This window comes from Lipotes vexillifer, unplaced genomic scaffold, assembly GCF_000442215.2.
Source record: "Lipotes vexillifer unplaced genomic scaffold, Lipotes_vexillifer_v1.1 scaffold43, whole genome shotgun sequence".
Taxonomy (NCBI): Eukaryota; Metazoa; Chordata; class Mammalia; order Artiodactyla; family Lipotidae; genus Lipotes; species Lipotes vexillifer.
In genome coordinates this window covers 141,163-162,442 of record NW_006770037.1, presented here as the reverse complement: position 1 = coordinate 162,442, position 21,280 = coordinate 141,163, and the positions used below count along the sequence as shown (strand labels likewise).

Here is a 21,280-nt window from a genome sequence, read left to right as displayed (position 1 = left end):
AGAGACCTGCTCTAGACCTCCTAGAGTAATGGAAATAAAAACAAAAATAAACAAATAGGACCTAATGAAACTTCAAAGCTTTTACACAGCAAAGGAAACCATAAACAAGATGAAAAGACAACCCTTAGAATGGGAGAAAATATTTGCAAACGAATCAATGGACAAAGGATGAATCTCCAAAACAGATAAACAGCTCATGCAGCTCAACATTAAAAAAACAAAGAACCCAATCCAAAAATGAGCAGAAGACCTAAATAGACATTTCTCCAAAGAAGACTTACAGATGGCCAAGAAGCACACAAAAAGCTGCTCAACATCACTAATTATTAGAGAAATGCACATCAAAACTACCATGGGGTATCACCTCATACCAGTTAGAATGGGCATCATCAGAAAATCTACAAAACAAATGCTCTGGAGAGGGTGTGGAGAAAAGGGAACCCTCCTGCACTGTTGGTGGGAATCTAAATTGATACAGCCACTGTGGAGAACAGTATGGAGGTTCCTTAAAAAACTAAAAATAGAATTACCATATGATCCAGCAATCCCACTACTGGGCATATACCCAGAGAAAACCATAATTCAAAAAGACACATGCACCCCAATGTTCATTGCAGCACTATTTACAATAGCCAGGTCATGGAAGCAACCTAAATGCCCATCGACAGACGAATGGATAAAGAAGATGTGGTACATATATACAATGGAATATTACTCAGCCATAAAAAGGAACGATATTGGGTCATTTGTTGAGACGTGGATGGATCTAGAGACTGTCATACAGAGTGAAGTCAGAAAGAGAAAAACAAATATTGTATATTAATGCATATATGTGGAACCTAGAAAAATGGTACAGATGAACCAGTCTGTAGGGCAGAAATTGAGACACAGATGTAGAGAACAAACGTATGGACACCAAGGGGGGAAAGTGGCGGGGGGTGGGGGTGGGGTGTGATGAATTGGGTTATTGGGATTGACATGTATACACTGATGTGTATAAAATTGATGACTAATAAGAATCTGCTGTATAAAAAAAATAAATTAAAAATTTTTTTAAAAACGACTATCTCTAAATTGCTACATATTTTATGTATTGTTGCCAATAATATTTTTTTCTCTAGAGTTTGAAGGGATAACCAGAGACTATCCATCAGGATAGGCTAAGGTTATACTGTGGAAACAACCCTCAAATCTTTTAAGACAGAAAAACTCATTTTTCACTCTCACTATGTGTCCATTACAGGTCAGTGGAGAGACCGTCTCTGTGTTGTCTTTATTCTAAGACCCAGGCTTAAGAACTCAGCCACTGTTCCTGTGTTTCCACCACTGTCAATTGCCAAGGAATGTGCTCACATTCTGGTCATTATAAGCTTCCTCCTAGAGGTGACAAACATCACTCTGCTTTCACTTCACTGGTCAATGCAAGACACAGGGCTACATCTAACTAAAGCAGATGGAGACCTGTAAGCCTATCATGAGCTGGGAAGGAAAACCAGAAATATTTTTGCCTAATCACATGCATTGGTGAACAAATAGTGCAAGCCTGAGACTGTCACTTAACTAAGTCAGAACACTGACATCTGACTACGCCGAGGAAGCAGGCTTCCTCAGGCGATTCCTTACTTCAAGTTCTGAGCACCTGTGGTTCATGTTGGGCCATAATCATTTCTGCTAAAACTGGCTGAGAACCTCATGGCTAGAACTAAAGATCCTCTACTCCATCTTTGTGGTAACAATAATAATTATACTAATAATAGCTACAATTCTGAATAGTTAGTTACTATATGTCAGGCACTATGTTAAATAAACATTTTACATACATTACATAATTTTCCCCTGACAATTTTGTGAAGTAGATATTGTCATTATATCCCAATCTATAGATAAGGAAACAGAGGCACAGATAGTTTAAGCAACTTGTCCAGGACATTCTGATTCCAAACCAATGTTCTTTAACTACTATGCTCTCCTGTGTATTAAGCCTTAGAATATTATTTTTGTATACTGTAGTATTTTCAGATTATTTTAAAACATAATAAAAAATCAATTTTGTTTCTGCTTAGAAATTTTCATTTTTTTAACTTAAGTTTCTTATTAGTTTAACTTTTTAAAAATTTGGGGACTGTTTGATATCAAGTTTCCTATTCCCCCAATGGAAAAAAAATAATAAAACTGTTAGCGAAATTACTTTAATGCCTATATACAGTAATGTTCTCTAAACACAACCATCATTCATGAAGTTTAAAAACTAATGGCAAAGGATCCATTCAATTCTCCAAAGAAAGACTAGACTAAAAGGACTGTTTTGTTTTTTTTTTCTGTGTAAATTTTTTCACAAGTTTTCTCATATGGTTCTGTGCAGATCAGATAAATACCCTTCTTAAACACAGCTCTGTTGGCAAAGCTTAGAAATGAACTTTTACTTTCCTGTTTAAAACTGCAAATATAAGAGTAGGAAGCATTCGATCATTTATTACAGAGAAGGTATTCCTACCATTAACACTTAATCTGTTACGATGAGAATGCACAGAAATACACCTAGAGGCAAGCAGTAAAAACACTGTAATGACGGCAGCTTCACTGCAATTTCCCTTTTTCACTACTGCTGCCTCACAAACCTCTGAAATGAAATATCAGAATGAAAAGTAGGAACCATGAAGACAATGCAACAATAATAGAACTGCATGTTGCCTCTGCAGTTGGAAAGTGGAAAACTATTTTCAAAATAACTCATAATCAGAAATTTCAGAGAGTATTCTTGTTTCTCTTACATGTGCTGTAATCCACAAAATGAATACCTCTCTAGAGAAAACAGTGTTTTCCTTTAAGTCTGATAGACATCACACACAGAACCCTTGGCCTCTCTTGCTCATTTCTTGGCCCAGGGTGGATTTTATTCAGATCAAATTGATTTAAATGATGAGTCAGGAAGACTCAAATTAATTATATATATATATTTTACAATGCAGAAATGCAGGGCTAGTTGTCTAAATTAAATGCCATTCTTATCACTTACTAGGACCTGATGTAATTTCTTCTGGAATTATTTGTTTAGAAGGTGATTCTTTGCTTCATCTCACAGGAGCCATTTTGTATTTTCTTCCAGGACTCTTTCTCTAGTCTACCTAGATCATCACCATCAGCTAAAGCAAGCTTGTCGTTTGTGTGTATTTGTGTACGTTTGTTTTTCTGAAAGGAGAATGCATGGAAACACTGTTCAACTCAAAGTTGTATGATCTTGATAAGTTTAACCTTTTGGGCCTTGATATCTTCATGTATAGGATGGAAACAATAATAGTGGCAGACTCTGTTGAACACCCGATAACCATTCACCCCTTCTTTCTTGCTAACAGAGCTAGACCTTTTTCTTGGAGTCTGGTGACCATGTTCTTCAGAGAGGTGGGGCTGCGCCATGGCCTCACAGGACACTTGAACTAGCCAATCACAGCAGCTCTGTCTGCCTCACTACTAATAGGGAAGGCACATGAGTTGTGAATGTCATCTCAGGGAGGCCTTCAGGGATTACCCAACAAAGGTAAAATCCCCATGACCACACCATCATACACACAATCTCTATCATTTAATGTGTTTCTATTTCAATCCACCTCAGCACTTAATCACTACCTGATATTTTCTTGTATTGTAATTTGTTTCTGTCAATGGGGTCCAATCCTGGCTGATTCTGATCTAATTAGTCTGGGTTGAGGCTGGGCCATAGGTGTTTGTTCAAAGTACCCCTCAGTGATTTCTAATGTGCAGCTAGATCTGTAAGCCATTGGTTTATGTGTTTACCAGGTCTCTCTCAATAGAATGTAATTTCCAAGAAATCAAAGAACTGGCCTGTTTTGTTCATCCAAGTGTCCCTGGCCCGTCGAAGGACACATGGCACATTGCAGACATTCCATTAAGACTTGTGGACAGAATGACTGTATTGTAATTCTGTCAGTATTTGTCTGTTTTCCCAGTAGTTTATAAGCTCCTCGAATATCTAGTCCACTCTGCATAAAAAAAGTTAGTGACTCAAGAAAGTTCATTAAACGAATGATAAACAAACTGCATTTGTGAACCCAAATGTCCTCACCAAAAACAAACAAACAAAACAAAAACAAAAATCCCACAAATATATGTGAGGTGATGTATGTGTTAATTAACTAGATGGGAGGAATCCTTTCACAGTATATATGTATATCCAATCACCATGATGAACGCTTTAAATATCTTATAATTTTATTTGCCAATTACACTTCAATAAAGCTGAAATTAAAAACAAACAAAAACCCAAGCTGTATTTGTGTGCTGTAAGGAAGACAAAGATGAAACTGGGTGTGGCTGCTGTCCTCAAAGAGCTTGCAAAAGAAAAAAAAAAAGCAGATTGCCATTATACACACGAGAATGCACTAATTGCTGTGATGAAAGAACAAAAGACTTCAGGGGAAGTAAAGATTGCTTTTTATTGGGAAAGGAAGAAACCAAGGAAGACTTCATGAAAGAGACAGCATTTGAACTGAGCCTTACAGGATGAATGGAATTTGGCTACGCAGAGAAGCAAGACTACAGGGGTGAAGTGTGGAAGGAGAAGCAGGCAAGTTCTTCCAGGGAGAGGCAAGAGCACAAACAACAAATCAGCCCAGCTGGAGGTCAGGAGGGCTAGAACGGAGACACTGGCTATCAACATGGGAAAGATTAGATGGTGTCAAGTTATGTTTCCAGTGACAATGCAAAGGTCTTAGCAACTGACTCCAACTTGGTCGTTTGGTGAGGAAAATAACGAAATTGGGTTTTCCTAATTGAGGGACTGAGAGACTGGGGTGTCATTAATAGTCGTGGAATCAGGTGAGGAGCTGGTTTTGAGTGGGGAAAGGCAATGGCAAGCACTGATTTGGAGTCTCAGTTTCAGTGGGTTGGATGTTCTGGCAAGTTTGCAGGTCGCTCGATGTGCAAGTTTAGAGTAGGTGAGAGATCAGGATGAAGAATCAGATTTGGAACTGCCCCCCACCCCAGTGATAATGACAGAAATCATAGAAAAGGGTTTGATAAAGGAAGAGGGAGAAATTTAGTGGCAGAAGAATCAAATCTTGAGAACACTCATATTTAGGGAGCAGAACTTGGAGTTAATGGAGAAGTTGGGAGCCTTCAGAGAGGCATGAAGGGTGGCAGAATATGCCACTCCAAGGTATGCCTGTTTGGCATAAGGATTATTTCAGGCAGATTATCGTGGGAAACAGGAGACACTGGAGAAATTATGAAAACATACTAGAAGTTACATTTTTGTAAGGGAAATTTACATTATAAAGGAAATCTCGATTTGTAAGGGTGCCTCCCTCTCTGTTCCAGGAAAAGAAGGAGTGGAACCAACTTAAATATGTATATCAAATCTTACTCTTATTTACCACACTTTTCCTGGCCGCCTCCCCATAACTGCCCTCCTCCACTCCTCCTTAATTATTGTCTTTAGCTCAAGATGGTATTTAAGCCTGAGTTCTAAACCACTTCTGAGAGCTCCTCATTTTTCCCTGGTATCTCCCATGTACACATGAGGTATACAAGTTAATAAATGTCCATTTGTTTTTCTCTTATCAATCTGTCTTTTGTTACAGGCTCCTCAGAACTGAGAAAGGTGGAGGGAAAACTATTTTTCCTCCGCTACAGGTAGGAAGAAAACAAAGTTAGTAGAGGTTACCAAAGTCAAGGGGAGGCTTTGTTGGCAACCGGTTTGTTTAAATTTATATGTGTAAACTAAGCATGTTTGCAGGCAAAGAGGCAAGGGCCAATAAAAAGAAGAAGCCAAATGTGTAAGGAGATGGAATTATTGTCAGAACATAGTCCCCTAGAGAGTAAAAGGAAATAAGAGTCCAAGTCCAGGCTTGAAAGAAAAGCTGTGCTAATTTGACCTAGGAAGGGAGGTGAAGAAAATGAATGAAGACATGAGAAATTGTGAGGTGGTAAAGAATGAGGTTGAGGAATTCCATAATATATACCTTCTCCAAATAACAGGAGGTGAGGTCACCTGTAATGAATAAAGGGGGTGGGGGCTTGGGTTTAATGGTTTGCATTGAAAATGCAGAGGGGATAGTAAAAAGTGAAATTAAAAAAAAAAAAAAAAAAAAGGATTTCCTAAGAACAGCAATGGCCCTGCTCATGTTGCAAGGAATCTGGAGTAGAGCCCATCACTCCAGTTTCCAGACCCTCTCCTTCAGCTCTATTGCCAGATGCCTGGGGCAGAGGATCATGGGAAGGTCTGACCCTGACAACCAGACTGGCAGGGGGACAAGGGAAGGCCAAAGAAATAGGGAGAAAGGGTCAGGTGACTGGCTTTACTAAGTCTTTCCATTAAGAGCTTGACTGTATAACAAGAGATAAAAGGGCTGACCCTGTCTTATATCTTCACTTCTAAGAAACATGCTTTCTCTAGAGTTTGAGAATTGAGCTCCCTCCTTTCTAATGTTTAAGGAAGTCCTCTAGAGATTCTGAACATTGACTCCCATTAACTATAACTGATTTTCTTTAACGTAAGAGTTTTAAGGAACCACATATATCTCTAACGCTCTTACCTGAAAATCTGAATCTCAATTCCACGTTGGCATCTTTACATTTGAACAAATTTGAACACAGAAACATAGCATATTAACCTTAAACATTACCCTCTTCTTTTTAAACAAAAGACTATGGTCTTCCAAATAATTTTTAAAGTGACAAAGTATAATGACTTTCTCTATCCATTTGCCCTACTGTGGAGGGAAGTAAAATGGAAATTGAATTGGGAGGTGAGGTATTAATCAACTGTGCAGCTCTAGAAAGGTAACAAATTCTGGTCCTATTTTATTATCCATCATGGAGGGGTTGATACAGGCTAGGTTTGTTCCCAGGTCATTTTTAGCTCTGCAATTCTATGATGTCATAGGCTGGGACAAAGTCTTAACCCAGCTCTGTAATTCCCCTTTCCCACCTGGGTCTAGTAAAGCCAGTCATGGGTCTTCCCAGTAACCACAGAATCAACAGATTTGCAAATTTTAAAAAGTTGGAGGTCATTATCCAACCTCCTAGTAAACACACAGAGTGCATTACAAAAAATTAACATAGTCTTTCAGGAGCTCTTCAAACCATTCAAGGTCAACATCTGCACCCACACCATAAACCTCAGGTATCACTGCTGTTCAAGAGCCTTCCCTAATCTTTCTGCCCAGATAGCCTCAGCCCCATCCATACCCTGCCTCACTGGTTTTGGAATGGAGAGTGAAATCTGTGGTGGAAAATGAAACACAGGATTCTTATTTTCAAAAGTGAAATTTAGACTAGAATCACATTGCGTTAGTAGAAACTTCTCTCGGAATCTATTGTTGTTGTTTAACTACTATAGCCCCTTTCCAAGGTTAATCCTCTCCATTATAGAGAGTTTGAGAACAATTTAGTATGTAGTTTCTCCTCCCTGTTTCTGAACTTGCTACCTATTGGGCACTTTTTCTCCTGCAGCTAATGAGTAGAGACTAGAAAGACACTGAAGTGATGGCCCCCTCCTGGTGGCCTGGCCTGCACCTGACCAGCAGGATCACTGGTCTACAATTAGGGTTGGAATTTCACTATCAGGTTCTTGATATCACTAATCATCAGGATCTACGCAGATTTTCTTTCTCCTCTTGCGTTTAAAAGTTACTTTTGAGAGATGTATTTCACTTGGGCAGGGATAATACTGGTGTATGCAAGAGACTGAATACAAATATTATAATCACGATCTTCCTGACACACTATGTTAAGAGATGCCGCCATTTCAAAACGTCTCCTCGAAAACAATCCAATTAAAAAATGGGTAAAGGACTTGAATAGATATTTCTCTAAAGGAGACATACAAATCGCCAACAGGCACGTGAAAAGACATTCAACATCACTAATCCTCAGGGAAATGCAAATTGAAACCACAAAGAGATACCAGTTCACACCCACTGGGATAGTTACTGTCAAAAACAAGCAAACAAAAAAACCCCAGGAAATAACAAATGTTGGTGAGGATTTGGAGAAATTGGGACCCTCGTGTACTGCTGTGGGAATAGAAAATGGTGCAGCGGCTATGGAAAACAGTATGGCCATTCTTCAAAAAATTAAGCACAGTTACCATATAATACAGCAATTACACTTCTGGGTACCCCAAAAGAAGTGAAAGCAGGGATATTTGTACACCCATGATCTATTCACAATAGCTAAAACGTGGAAGCGACCCAAGTGTCCATCAACAGATTAATGGATAAAAACCTATAGCATATACATACAATGGAATATTATTCAGCCTAAAAAAGGAAGGAAATTCTAACATATGCCATAACATGGATAAACCTTGAAGACATTTTGGTAAGTGAAATAAGCCAGTCACAAAAGGACAAATACTGTATGATTCCACTTACATGAGGTACCCAGAGTAGTCATAGACAGAAGGTAGAATGGTGGCGCCAGGGGCTGGGGGGAGGAGGGAATGGGGAGTTACTGTTTAATGGGAACAGATTTTCAGTTTGAGAAGATGAAAAAGCTCTGGAGATGGATGGTAGTGACAGTTGCACAACAATGTCAGTATACTTAATGCCACAGAATGGCACACTTACAAATAGTTAAAATGGGAAAATTTATGTTATATATATTTCACTACAGTTAAAAAAAATGTCTCCTGAATCTTTGAGATAGTGGCAAAGATCAAGAATACGCTAACTTTTCCCGATGCAGAAGAAACAATGACATCTGAGTACCTACTATGTACCAGGCAGGCACTCACAAATCACACGCAAAAGCAAAAACCAACACAACAAACAAATAAACACAAATACAACACAACAAACAAATAAACAATAACAACAAATACCCTGATTATGTACTATTAACCCTTCTTTACAGTGAAGAAAGCAAGGTTCATAACAACGTACCAGCTGAAGGAGTGAGAACCAGTGGTAGGATTCAAAGGCAGATCTGCCTGACTCTCGAAGCCTGCATTCTTTTCACTCCACCATGCTGTTTTCTGCTACCCACAGTTGTCTCTGAAGAGGCTTTGTGCTTTGACTATAGAGCTTTTATACTTAAAAGTTGAGCCTGCCTTCTGAAGTAGGCTAAAAAAGTCAGTCAACCAAATGCATTCACTACGAGCCCACCATGAGGCCCAGGACCAACCAGGAGTCGTGTTTCCACTCTGCCGTTGGCCATATGGCAGAAACACACACACACACACACACACACACACACACACACAATTAAAATTTCAGTGTTGGTTGACTCCCTCAAAAGCCTCCGAACACTGTGGACAAAAGTAGTATGTCTTTTAATATTCCATTTGGCCAGAAGAGGAGGAAATAGTCCCATTTTACAGGACAGGAACTTTTTCATCTTTTTCCTAAACCTCCTGCCATCGTAGTTACTGATCTGCCGTTACTCATTCATGTTGTGCTTCAAGCTGGAATTTAATAATTAAGGGAAAGTTTGGGGCTGTGCAGAAAATAGGCATCTCTTGTTTGATGTTTTCTGAAAGAGAGCAGGGGGCCTCTGGACTCCCCTGTGCCTATGAGCCAAGGTTTCATTTTCTGATTCTTTTGTGAAACATACAGTGAGGAGTAAAGCAGATTGTCTACACGTCCTCACACAAAGCAGGGTGTTGGCATTATCTAGTGAATCCAGCCTGTAGCTGAGTAGGTAGCAGAGCGTGAGCCCCATCCTCATTCATACAGCCCGGACTCCCAACTTTCCATTTCATTTAATGACAGGCAGCTTGATCACAGAGCTCCAGTTAGGGGCATTCAGGACCCAAGATGCACCCGAGATCTCCTCTCTGGGAAGATGATCTTTACATATGGTTCCAGTTCCCGTATGTCTCCTAGACATACGGGAACTGGAACCATGGAATATGTGGCGTGACTTGTTTTGCCCACAGGTTTGATTAAATTCAATGGATTTGTCAGGGGAGCTCCATGGTTTCAACACCAGCACTCTTTCGCCTCTTAGTCATCACACAGGTTTAGTTTCATAAGTATGCTCAGAAAATTTGACCTTTTTTTCTTTAGTACCTAAAGATTCTTATCTCTGAAAATGCACTGCTACCCCACAAATTTTGAGAAGACAAATCAATTTCATAAGGTGACATTAAAAAAGAAACAAAAACTAGAGCTCTTCACAATTGAGTATAATGATAAATGAGGAAGCATATACACTTTCCATGGCATATTTAGTGTTTAAAACCTACACTTTAAGAATGAGTGTCTAAATATGACCTTTTTATTATTTTTACTCCGCTATAATCAGTTCTTTCTTTTGAAAATTATCTCCTTTCATTGTAAAAATGCAAGACAAAACCTTTTATCAACGATCACTTATTGCTTAACCACATTTTCTGTTGGAGACACAGCTTAATTTTTAAATCAGGCTATGCTAGGATATTAAACCCTCCTACATATCCTGCCAAAGAAATCTCACAATCTCATTTCTAATCCGTTAGACCTATTTACTGCACTTGTATGTATCATTCACAAATATGAACAAGCCATGGCCATAGACTCTAATAAGAGGACCCATTGCTCAAGGAAATCAAAGAATAAAAATCAAGTTCTGATTTCACTATTTCGTCCATCCACAGCATAGGCAGGTGAGGAAACAACCTGGCAGCAATTTTACATGTTGTCCGTCACTGAGGCTAATATGCACCTCGACCTATAGATGAGTAAAATCTATATAAACATAAAATCCATATATACACTGGTATCCGAGTCTAGACAAGTTAAACCCGCCACACTCTTTTGAGAAAGAATGCAACTTTAGGATAAGACCGACTGGTAAATGATAGCTGTTTCTGAGGTTATCCTGAAAGCAGCTGCACAGAGCAGAGGGAGGAAGACACCGTTTTTTTTAATGGTAAATACTGCCCCTCACATACGCAATTCCAGCCTTTGTTGGCAAATTCTGAGTACAAAAGGATTTAACCCCCCAAACAAACAAACAAACAAACAAAAAGCCAAATCACAGTCCTTATGCTGCAAGATAGAAGCTACCCCAGTGCAATGTGTAAGAAAGATAATGCAATTAACATTCTACACTCCCCAAACAAGACTGCAACGTTCAGATGATCAGCCCACAGCTTCACAGCCCCAGTTGATTTCACCTGGGCTCTGCTTTCCTTCCAAGAGAACTGCAAACAGCTTCTTAACATTTAGCGTGTTTTCCTGATGAGTCACCGAAGCTGAGCACTAATGAGGATTATTTTTTTCAAATCGAGGTGTCACGGATTTGGTCCTTCTCAAAATCCCTGCTAACACAACCCATCCTGACCATTTACCCCCATCCCCGGAACAATGTGTCTTTCTTCCCCCTCGAAATCTGCCCTTACAACCGCAGGCGAGGATCATTTTTCTCACTTAGCGAGGAGCAGCACGAAAAGTGTTTCCTTTACCTTGGCTCCCGAGGCTGGTCCGAGACGAGTGGCTTTCCTCCTCCCTCCGAGCCGCTGTGTGCAGGCGAGCTCCGGCGCAGCCCGCCCAGCCCAGCCCCGCAGTAGTAGGAGCTGCCCACGGCGCGGCAGCCGCTGTGTGTATGTGTAGCAGCGGCTCCTGCAGCCCAGGGACTAGTCCCCACCCAGCTTTGTCTTCAGTCATCGGTCTTTCTACAGGAAGCAGCGCATCTCCCACTTCCTCCTCTTGCTAGCTGTGAGCTGCTTACTTCTTTCCCTCTCCTTCCATTTCAGGGCTCACAGGAGCCCTTTCCTCTTCTCTTGGGCTACCGACACCAATGTGACTACAATCCCGTTTTCCCCTTCGTTCCAAGACCCTTTGGGGCCATCTGTTCCTTCCTTCCCCTTATTCCCTCATTCTCTCGGCCCCCTTCCCCACAGAGTCTGCCTTCTCAGCCTGAACTTGGTCTGTTGTCGCTGCTGTTGTTTTGCGGGGTCCACAGCCCCTGGCTAGGTTCTGTCCCTGAGGTCCAGCACCAGCCTCCATGGCACCTCCTGATTTACCGTGGTCCCTATCAAGGCAGCGAGCTGGGAGCTTGCAGCTTCTTGCTGCAGCATTTTTCTCTGTGGCCAACATTCCCGATGCTTCATTTCTCCAAGGTTCCACTACCACTGAGATCTCGCTTAACCCACGTGCTCAGAAAAGAATGGCCCTGATAAGTATGCTTGTGGGGCATAGGAGCTAAACCAAGTCCTGCAATGCTACCCGTGGCCTAATAGTGAAGACATATTCCCCGAAAGATTCTCAGTGGTGGGGAGTAGCAAGGTAGAGCTGAACGCTGGATCATCTCACCCCAGAAACAGAGCCCTCTCCCCCTCCACCCCACACTAGCAGGGCTAAAGGAACCCTTGTCATCTTCTTGTCCTTTCCCTTCACTTTAGGAGGTGGTGCAGTGTTAGGAATAAGGATAGAGACTGCAGGCCAATCTGCCCACCAGTATTTGAGTCCAAGCGGTCATTACTGATTTATGAACTTGGGCAAATTAACTTCCACATGCCTCGATTTCCTCATCTGCAAAATGGAGGCGATTATAGTCATACCCCATAGCAGAAATCTGAGGATTAAATGAAATGGTGCACAAAATGATAATAATCATTCCTGAAACACAGGATTCATTCAATACATATTAGCTCCTATTATTTTTGGAGGACATGGATGCTCAGAGATGGTGAGTGACTCTCGCAGTCAGCAGCCAAACCAGGACCAGTACTTGGTTTCCCGATTCCCCACAGTAGGATATTCACCACTAAACCTCAATGCTCTCGGGACTCTGAATTTATTCAGCCTGTGAGTCATTCTTCCCCACTATGAACACAAGATGCTTTGGGGAAGCTACAGATTAAACCCAGGCTGAGGGTGGGGCTTGGGGGAATCCTTCTTGTGACCAGGCAACGCCATTAAGAAACCTCTCCTCAAGAATCAGTGCCTGGAAAGCTAATCTTCCTGGGCAGCAGTTAATTCCCAGCTCTATTTTTTAATCCAGGCTTGCCTTACTCCTCCAGCAAGTAAACTAACAAGAAATGTTGGAAATATAAGGCGGATGCAGGATAACTCTAGCATCAGGGGAGTCACCAGGTGAGCCTTCCTAACCCACCTTGAGGACTACATCACATTAGCCTGGAAGGTACAGAATTTAATTTCTATGGAATGTTCTGAGACAGTCCCCAGGATACTCTTCTGATTTGATGTTCCATAAACAGAGTTTGCTTATTTCTTCCTAGAAATCTTTTATCAAAAAGGACCCTGGGGTCTTTCCTGGTGGCGCAGTGGTTAAGAATCCTCCTGCCAATGCAGGGGACATGGGTTCGAGCCCTGGCCCAGGAAGATCCCACTTGCCGCGGAGTAACTAAGCCCGCGCGCCACAACTACTGAGCCTGCGCTCTAGAGCCCGCGAGCCACAGCTGAGCCCGCGTGCCACAACTACTGAAGCCCGCGCGCCTAGAGCCCGTGCTCCGCAACAAGAAAAGCCACCGCAATGAGAAGCCCATGCACCGTAACCAAGAGTAGCCCCTGCTCGCCACAACTAGAGAAAGCCCGCACGCAGCAAAGACCCAACACAGACAAAAATAAATACATAAAATAAATTTTAAAAAAAAGGACCCTGATGTTAACTCACTAACATCAAAAAATTACAAAGTGGATTGATTCAAGATTTAAAATGAGGAGCTACTTTTGAGCCACCAGTAAATAGAATTGTAGTCATGAAAGAGGATTGGATAACGTTCCCACAACCTCCTACAACCCAATGAAGATCAGACAAGGATTACCTCCAAATCAGGAATCTTGGTGCCAAAGGTTACTGGAAGCTTTTAAATGAACATTTAAATATATGTGATATCAAGTTTAAGAAAAATGAGAAGCACAATTATGAATGGTTGGAAAGATTTTGGAAACAAATCCCTGGTTAATTTTAAACAAGTGGCAGATTCTGGCATGAACTCTGGATTCAAACAGGTCCTTTCTGTTGTTTAAATCCTCTCTCCCTCCCTTCTCTCTCCCTCAACCATCAGAGAGTGGCTGGTACTTATCTTTATGTCTACATAGGGAAATCTCTTTCAGACACTAAAATCTCTAGGAATTTGGCCTGCTGCCTTCTGATCTGTTCTTCCATCTCTGGCCCTTATAAAACTCTCAGTAGGTTAACCTGCCCATTGTTGGGAAGTGTCAACCAACCTCTCTTCAAAGCTAAAAGCTAGATTTTAAAATGTCCATTTCTTAGGAGATATAATTACATCTCACCATGAGCCATTCATGCCATCAGTGACTAAACATGAGGCTATACATAAAACAGAAGCCTGTAAAATGCTGTAACAGTCATCAGTGGCCCCGTTTGTAGGCATTGATACCTGTACTTCTTATATCTACCTGGCAGAGGAGGTCGATGGTAATAGGGAGGCCAGGATTTTGGTCCGTTATCTCTCCTGCGTTATTGAGCATTCTAGCTGGAAGTTCCTTGGAGTTCTTTAATATCAACAGTCCCCAAATTATACATATTGACTTATCCAAAGCTTGTTCTCCTTCCTGTTTTCTGAATTTTATTGAGTGAGGAATACAACAAACCAGTTGCCTAGAGCAGGAATATAAGAATATCAGAATCATCTGTCTTTGTTACCCCATGTCTGATTTAAAGTTCCTCATCCATGGGGCTTCCCTGGTGGCGCAGTGGTTGGGAGTCTGCCTGCCGATGCAGGGGACACGGGTTCGTGCCCCAGTCCAGGAAGATCCCACATGCCGTGGAGCGGCTGGGCCCGTGAGCCATGGCCGCTGGGCCTGCGCGTCCGGAGCCTGTGCTCCTCAACGGGAGAGGCCACGGCAGTGAGAGGCCCGCGTACCACACACACAAAAAAAGTTCCTCATCCTTCATACCCGCCATGAAATTATCTCTTCCACCAAACTCTTCCTCTCTATTACCGTGGCCATGGTCTTATTCCAACAATACTCTGATTTTCCCTAGATGACTGCAATACTCTCTACTTTGTCTTCCTACCTCAGTCTCTCTTCTAAGCCATGCCCACTAGAAGTCCATCTCTAAAATGAGGAGGTAGGCAAGTCACTGCCCTGCTATGATTTTTCAGAATCTCCCTTCCTCATTGCTTGCAGGATACAAGTCTTAATTCCTTTGCATGGCATACAAGGCCTTCTGTAACACCACCCACCTATATCCTAAACTTCTTAGCTAACCTGTTGCAACCCTACATTCACCCGTACTACACCCACCTTCATGGTTTCTCCTGGGGCCATGCTCTTTTCTCCTATGCATCTTGGCATATGCTCTTCCTTTTGCCAGAAACACCCTTATTCTTTCCTCCATTTTTCTGCTGGTGACCCCCACTTATCCCTTCAGACTCAGCTTCTCTCAAAAACCTCCCCTGACCATGCAAACAGAGGCGGGTCTTCCTTGCCCCATGGGTGCACAGTGCCTTGCCTCTGTCTCCATAGAGGCACTAACTGCAGTGTTTTAATAAGTTGTTAATATGTCCACCTCACTCATCAGTATCAGCCCTTAAGGCTAGGGCCAGGTTCCATTCATCTTTACTTGTCACATAGCAGGCGCTTAACAGAAGTTTGTGTAATGAAAAAGCACCATTGGCAGAAATTCCAAAACTGCTGTTGTTTTCCTTTGGGTGCCTGGGGAAGGGAAAAAAGGAAGTTTCTGATATGAGAAGTTGGTCATGGGGTAAGGAACAATGATCCCTCTATTTTTTTTTTTTCAAATCGTCTGCAGAAAGCCATGGTACATACATACCAAATTCTGAATATTTGTTGTCTAGGTAACCCTAAACAATCCTGGGGCAACTCCTGGTTTCATTTCTGCACTGAATTGCTTATAAAGAAGCACAGTCTGGCAACAAAAAGTTATTTAGAAAATAAATTTTTAAAAGAAACAGAAAAAAACAAAAAAAGGAAAGAAAGCTATTCTTTACTTGCATTTCCAGATGCAAGGAGACTTAAAGTACACTAATTTATAAGCCAGAGACTAATTTATAAGCCAGAGACTAATTAATAAGCCAGAAACCCTTTTCACATCCCCTCCTGAACTCTCAGGTTTTTGCCACCTCACAGCTGTCCCAGAGCCTCTCGTGCCAAATCCCCAGACTCTTCGTCTAATCTTGTTAAATACTGTTCCTCCCTCTGTCCTCCCCCCTTGCCTTGCTCAGCTATTTCTTTACTGTTTTGATTGACTTGCCTTCTCTGGCTAAGCCCTCCCTGCTTTTCCGCCCACATCTCAGTATGGAGTATGGGTCTCTCTCTCCCCTTCCTTATTCTATTGTCTCCGGAAGGAGCCAGCAACCAACCAGCACTGCAGCTCCTTGAGGGCATGTGTGGGCTGCACTGGAGACGGAATGGTGAAATGAGAATAAGAAGGTGAATTCGTATATTAATAAATCCTGTCCATTCATATGCATGAATGATACATTTAATGGCTTGCTTAACTATTGTGCCAAATAGTCAATAAGAATAAATAAATGGAGGCCTTCCCGGTGGCATAGTGGTTAAGAATCCACCTGCCAATTCAGGGGACATGGGTTCGAGCCCTGGTCCGGGAAGATCCCACATGCCGTGGAGCAACTAAGCCTGTGCGCCACAACTACCGAGCCTGCGCTGTAGAGCCTGCAAGCCACAACTACTGAGCCCGTGCGCCACAACTACTGAGCCTGCACTCTAGAGCCCTTGTGCCATGATTACTGAAGCCCACGTGCCACAACTACTGAAGCCCATGTGCCTAGAGCCCATGCTCTGAAACGAGAAGCCACCTCAATGAAAAGCCTGTGCACCGCAATGAAGAGCAGCCCCCACTCACTGCAACTAGAGAAAGCCCGTGCAGTAACAAAGACCCAATGCAGCCAAAAATAAAATAAATTTAATACATTTAAAAAAAAGGAATAAATAAATGAATCATTGAGCTGTTATCTTATCAGAGAAAATCCAGAATTCCAGGCATTTCTTAGATCAACTAAAAGGAATGGAAGTCTCTCTAAAGACTTCTTTTGAAAAAGAGGCATAGTCATGATCTGATCTCTGTGTCAGCATGATCATTCCCTCCCCCGAGACACCTGAGCCTACCCCCAGCTGTTAGGGAGCCAAGGAGACTGAATCATATTTGGTTTAAAGAGAGTCAGGGGTCAGGGTGGGTAGAACTAATCTTTCTTGAGAGAGAGAGAGAGAGAGAGAGAGAGAGAGAAAGAGAGAGAGAGAGAGAGAGAGAGAGAGAGAGAGAGAGAGAGAGAGCGCCGCTGACCCTCACAAATGGGAAATGTCAGTCTCTGCTGCATAGCTCAGCACAAAAGTTATTAGGACAAGGGGTTTGCCAAGCCATGGCCACCTCTTCCTCCAGAGAAGCATGAGTTCTCCTTTCCCTTTGCCTGGGCAGGGCTAACTAGGGGGCTAACTGGATAGTGTGAAGTTCCCCAGATTCTTCCCTCACATTGCCTGAAATGTCACCACGATTGAACTCATTTGGGTTGTTAACCCAAGTGTATATATGTTTGTACTATATACATAAAGCCCTGGGGAGGTTGCCAATGATCAATGAGTTCAAGAAATTTGCTCTCCTAACAAATACAAGAGTTGATGGGAAGGGAAGGAGGGAGGGTGTGGGCTCAGAGACAAAGGGTAGATGGAAGCCGAGGGGTGCTGGAGGAGGGCTAATCATGAAGCGGGAGGTCTTGGTGAAGAGACACCGGGTATGGAGGGACACAGAAAGGACGCACACAGGAGCTGGGGAAGGCAGTCGAATCAGAGCTGGAGACAGGCAAGAAAGAGCCATAGAGGCCTGGCTGTGGATCCAAACAGCTGTGCACAGGGAGGGTTTGGCCAGCTTAAGTAGGAACAAAGGCCAGACACTCCCTGAGTGGACACTGCCTGCTTCACGTCTGAAGTTCTGGTCTTCCCAGAAAATGTTTCAAACCCTCCACCAGTGGAAGGTAGGGCTGGACTGTCCACTAGGGTAATGAAAGAGTTTAAAGCAAGTGCATTCTTACCATAAAAACAAAGAGCAATTCTGCAAAATACAACTTGTCCCCTCTAAAAAGTCTCAGAAGATGCATACAGAAAAGCAGGGACAACAGGAAACAAGCAACAAGATCAAGAAGAGGGAGTCAGCAATGAAGCTTGGCAGAGGTTAGAGAACACTGTACACAAGCAAAGTCTGGGAAAAGCAATCCTTTGAAAAGAATGTCAGAATTAAAGGATACGAATCAGTGAGATTAACATCACAGGAGTAAATCATTTTGAAATGTCTTGAAAGAAAAGCTATACGATAATAACTCCAGTAATTTGCAGGCAAGGCAGAAAGGCAAGATTTGATTTTCTCTGCCAAATACATTCCCAGAAAGGGTGATCTATTTTGATGGTAAATAAGGTGGCAAAAGGCTGGGCAATAAAAGATGTTTGGGGACCTTCTGTCATCGTGTCTTTGGTGATTTCCCTACTGTAAAGAATATTCGTAGGTTTGCTTATGACCTTGATCTCCCCAGCTCTAGTTTTCTCATAAGTCTTAAGTTTCTCGCTTTGGATTTTCCTGTGATAGAATTTCAGAAACAGAACCATAGGCGCTGGGGAGGGAATTGTAATGTTGAGTGTTGGATGGTGAATCTGTCTCTACTCCCAAGTCCGCTGGAGTCTAACTAGACTGAGTGCTGTCTGAGGGCAGGGCTGTATCTGTGGTCTCTATATGCTGTGTGTGCTCAGTATATGTTTGTTAACTTTAGGGGAATCTGAACCATTAGGTCCCGTGGAAGAAAGTTATGAGTACTACTGACCGCTTTGAAGATACAAGAGCATACATTTTACAGAAATTTAAGAGAAGGAGCAAACAAACCACCAAGGCTGCTTAAAATACGACCCAAAATGTTTTAGGAATCAGAAAATGAGAAAAGAAGGAAAATGTGCTATTGATGCTGAAACAGGAAAGACCTTGAAATGCCAACCAAGTAAGAATATTAAACCGAGAGGCAAAATCTGTTATTTACTTAGATGGTAATGAAGGCCCAGTATATGTAGAAAGTTCTTGTGAAGGTTTGTCAGTTGATGGCTCTCCTCACAATCTGTAAACTTGGAAAGTACATTTTCAGTTATGTGAAATATTTGCTATAACTTCCCATGAAATGTTACAAAAATGATTCAAGTTACTTTTATAAGAAGTTATTCAACATTCTTTAGGCATTACTTGTATGATTACACAGGGTAATTTCAGCCGAGAAGATTTGCTGGTGCATAGTAAATGTGAAAATCTCAAATGACTGATTTGGCAAACGTAGTCAATAAGATTTCTTAGCAAATTACTACTTTTACTTATACAGTTTTCTCAAAGGAAATGGCTGGGTTAGTTGTTACCTCTGCTCCTCCACAAATCACCTATTGCTTATCCTGATTATAGCTCTTATCACACTGTATTGTCCTTGTGTGTTTCCCTTTCTCCATCCTCTACCACCTGTGGAATTCTAGAACACATAGGTCATGTCCTACTCAATGCTGTATCTCTGGTACAGTGTGCGGTGCACAGCACATAGTAGGTGTGCAATAAATATTTGTTGCATATATGAATGAAGGCAAAAGCATTTCAAGTGAGGTACAGAGATTAATTTTAGGAGGAAGATTATAAGCCAAACATCTGTAGATTTATTTATAATTTTAAAAAGTTACATCCTACAGTATCACGTTAGGAAGCAAGTCTGTCATTAGTTATACATTGTCATTAATGGCTTTGTTTTCAAATGAAAAGAGTGGGTTAATTGCTCAAGACCAGTGATTGTCACTGATTCTTTCCCAGCTCAAAATACTGAAATTCACCCAGACCACAGCCAAGCCATTTGTTTGCTATTAAATATTAACAGACATTCCCCCTAACCCCCCACCACCAAATTTTTGCATCTAGAAAGTAGAGTTATACTAGCTGAAAACTGACAGCATAAATATGACTTAAAAACAAAATCCGTTTAAACACACTTGGTGCTTTGATATAAGCATGGGAAACTACATGACCTGAATCCGTACTTAAGGATTACATACATCAATGGTTTTATACCTGAAGAAGGTGGCAACAATAACCTCAAATAATGCAGTCAAGAGGGAAAAAAGTTGTACTTGCCCATAACTGAGAGGACACCACTTGAGAAAAATAAGATTTCAAGGAAGAAACTAAAGTGTTCAGAATGACTGGATTTGCTTAATCGTTAGCGAGACAGACTCCCATTTTATTCTGTAATAATAGTCTGGGGAAATTCTTCAAAGACCCGCCACTTACAACAATCATCAGATGGGAAAATAAAAACACCTTTCTACCCCTAAATTTCTAGGAAGATAACTGTGTGCTCATCTTGATTAGCCAGCGTCTTGATGGTGCCTGATACATAGTAAGCACTCACTAAATCTTTGTTAAATGAATGAATGAACTTTACAAGAACTACTCATTATTCACATTTATAATACATGTAAATGATGAGGGAGGCAAGAAAAATTGGAGGCCATCTTGTGATGGCCAGGATTAGGTTAGTATCAACAAAAGATAAAAGCTGCTGGCTCTGGTACACCATCTGGTACAGATGGTGAAACTAGGTGTACCACATTACAAAAAGCAGTTACAATGAACGCTTCTGTGCAGATGTTGTGTGGAATGATAGGTGTGCACACGGGGCATCAAGTCATGTCGTCTCACTACTTTGACAACCAGCTTGTCTCCTCCACTCCGAGGGAAGCTGCTTCATAACATAAGGGATCAGTTTCTCCCACTTCGTATCTGGAAAGGTGTTAGTGATGCACCCTCTAGGGCTGCTGGAGGAGAAAAGGCATCCTCCACCCACTCCAGATTTGGGCACAGATGCTCCTGGGGCAGCCTTCTTCTTCTCATGGTCAGTCAATAGGGAGAACATCGTGAACGTGGGCTCCACGAGCAATGTTCTCTGCTTGCAATCTGTTCTCGTCGGACCCTCAGTAACCAGAGGTCAGCAATCTCTTTAGCCTCACAGGTGCCACAGAAGTCCCCACAGTTGCCCTTGGCAGGTTTTAGGAAAAAAACAGAAGAGAGGAAATAAGGGGGAAGATTAAGAGGGAAGGGTTCATTTTTCTCATGAGAGCCACTTTGTTAACTAAGACCTCTGGGGACTTTCCTGGTGGTGCAGTGGTTAAGAATCCGCTTGCCACTGCAGGTTCGAGCCCTGGTCGGGGAAGATCCCACATGCCGCGGAGCAACTAAGCCCGTGCGCCAGAACTACTGAGCCTGCGCTCTACAACCCGTGAGCCACAACTACTGAGCCCACGTGCCACAACTACTGAAGCCCACATGCCTAGAGCCTGTGCTCCGCAACAAGAGAGGC

At 42.0% G+C, this 21,280-nt stretch overlaps 1 protein-coding gene across 1 annotated transcript in view; it reads right to left on the bottom strand.

Moving 5' to 3' along the window:
- The window catches only part of GNG2 (G protein subunit gamma 2), a 137,072-nt gene extending 125,471 nt beyond the window's left edge, over positions 1-11,601 (bottom strand). The window contains exon 1 of the mRNA XM_007445953.1: positions 11,408-11,601. The gene's annotated coding sequence lies outside the window, so the exon portion shown is untranslated. The remainder of the gene's footprint in view (positions 1-11,407) is intronic.
- Between the last annotated feature and the right edge of the window lie 9,679 nt (positions 11,602-21,280).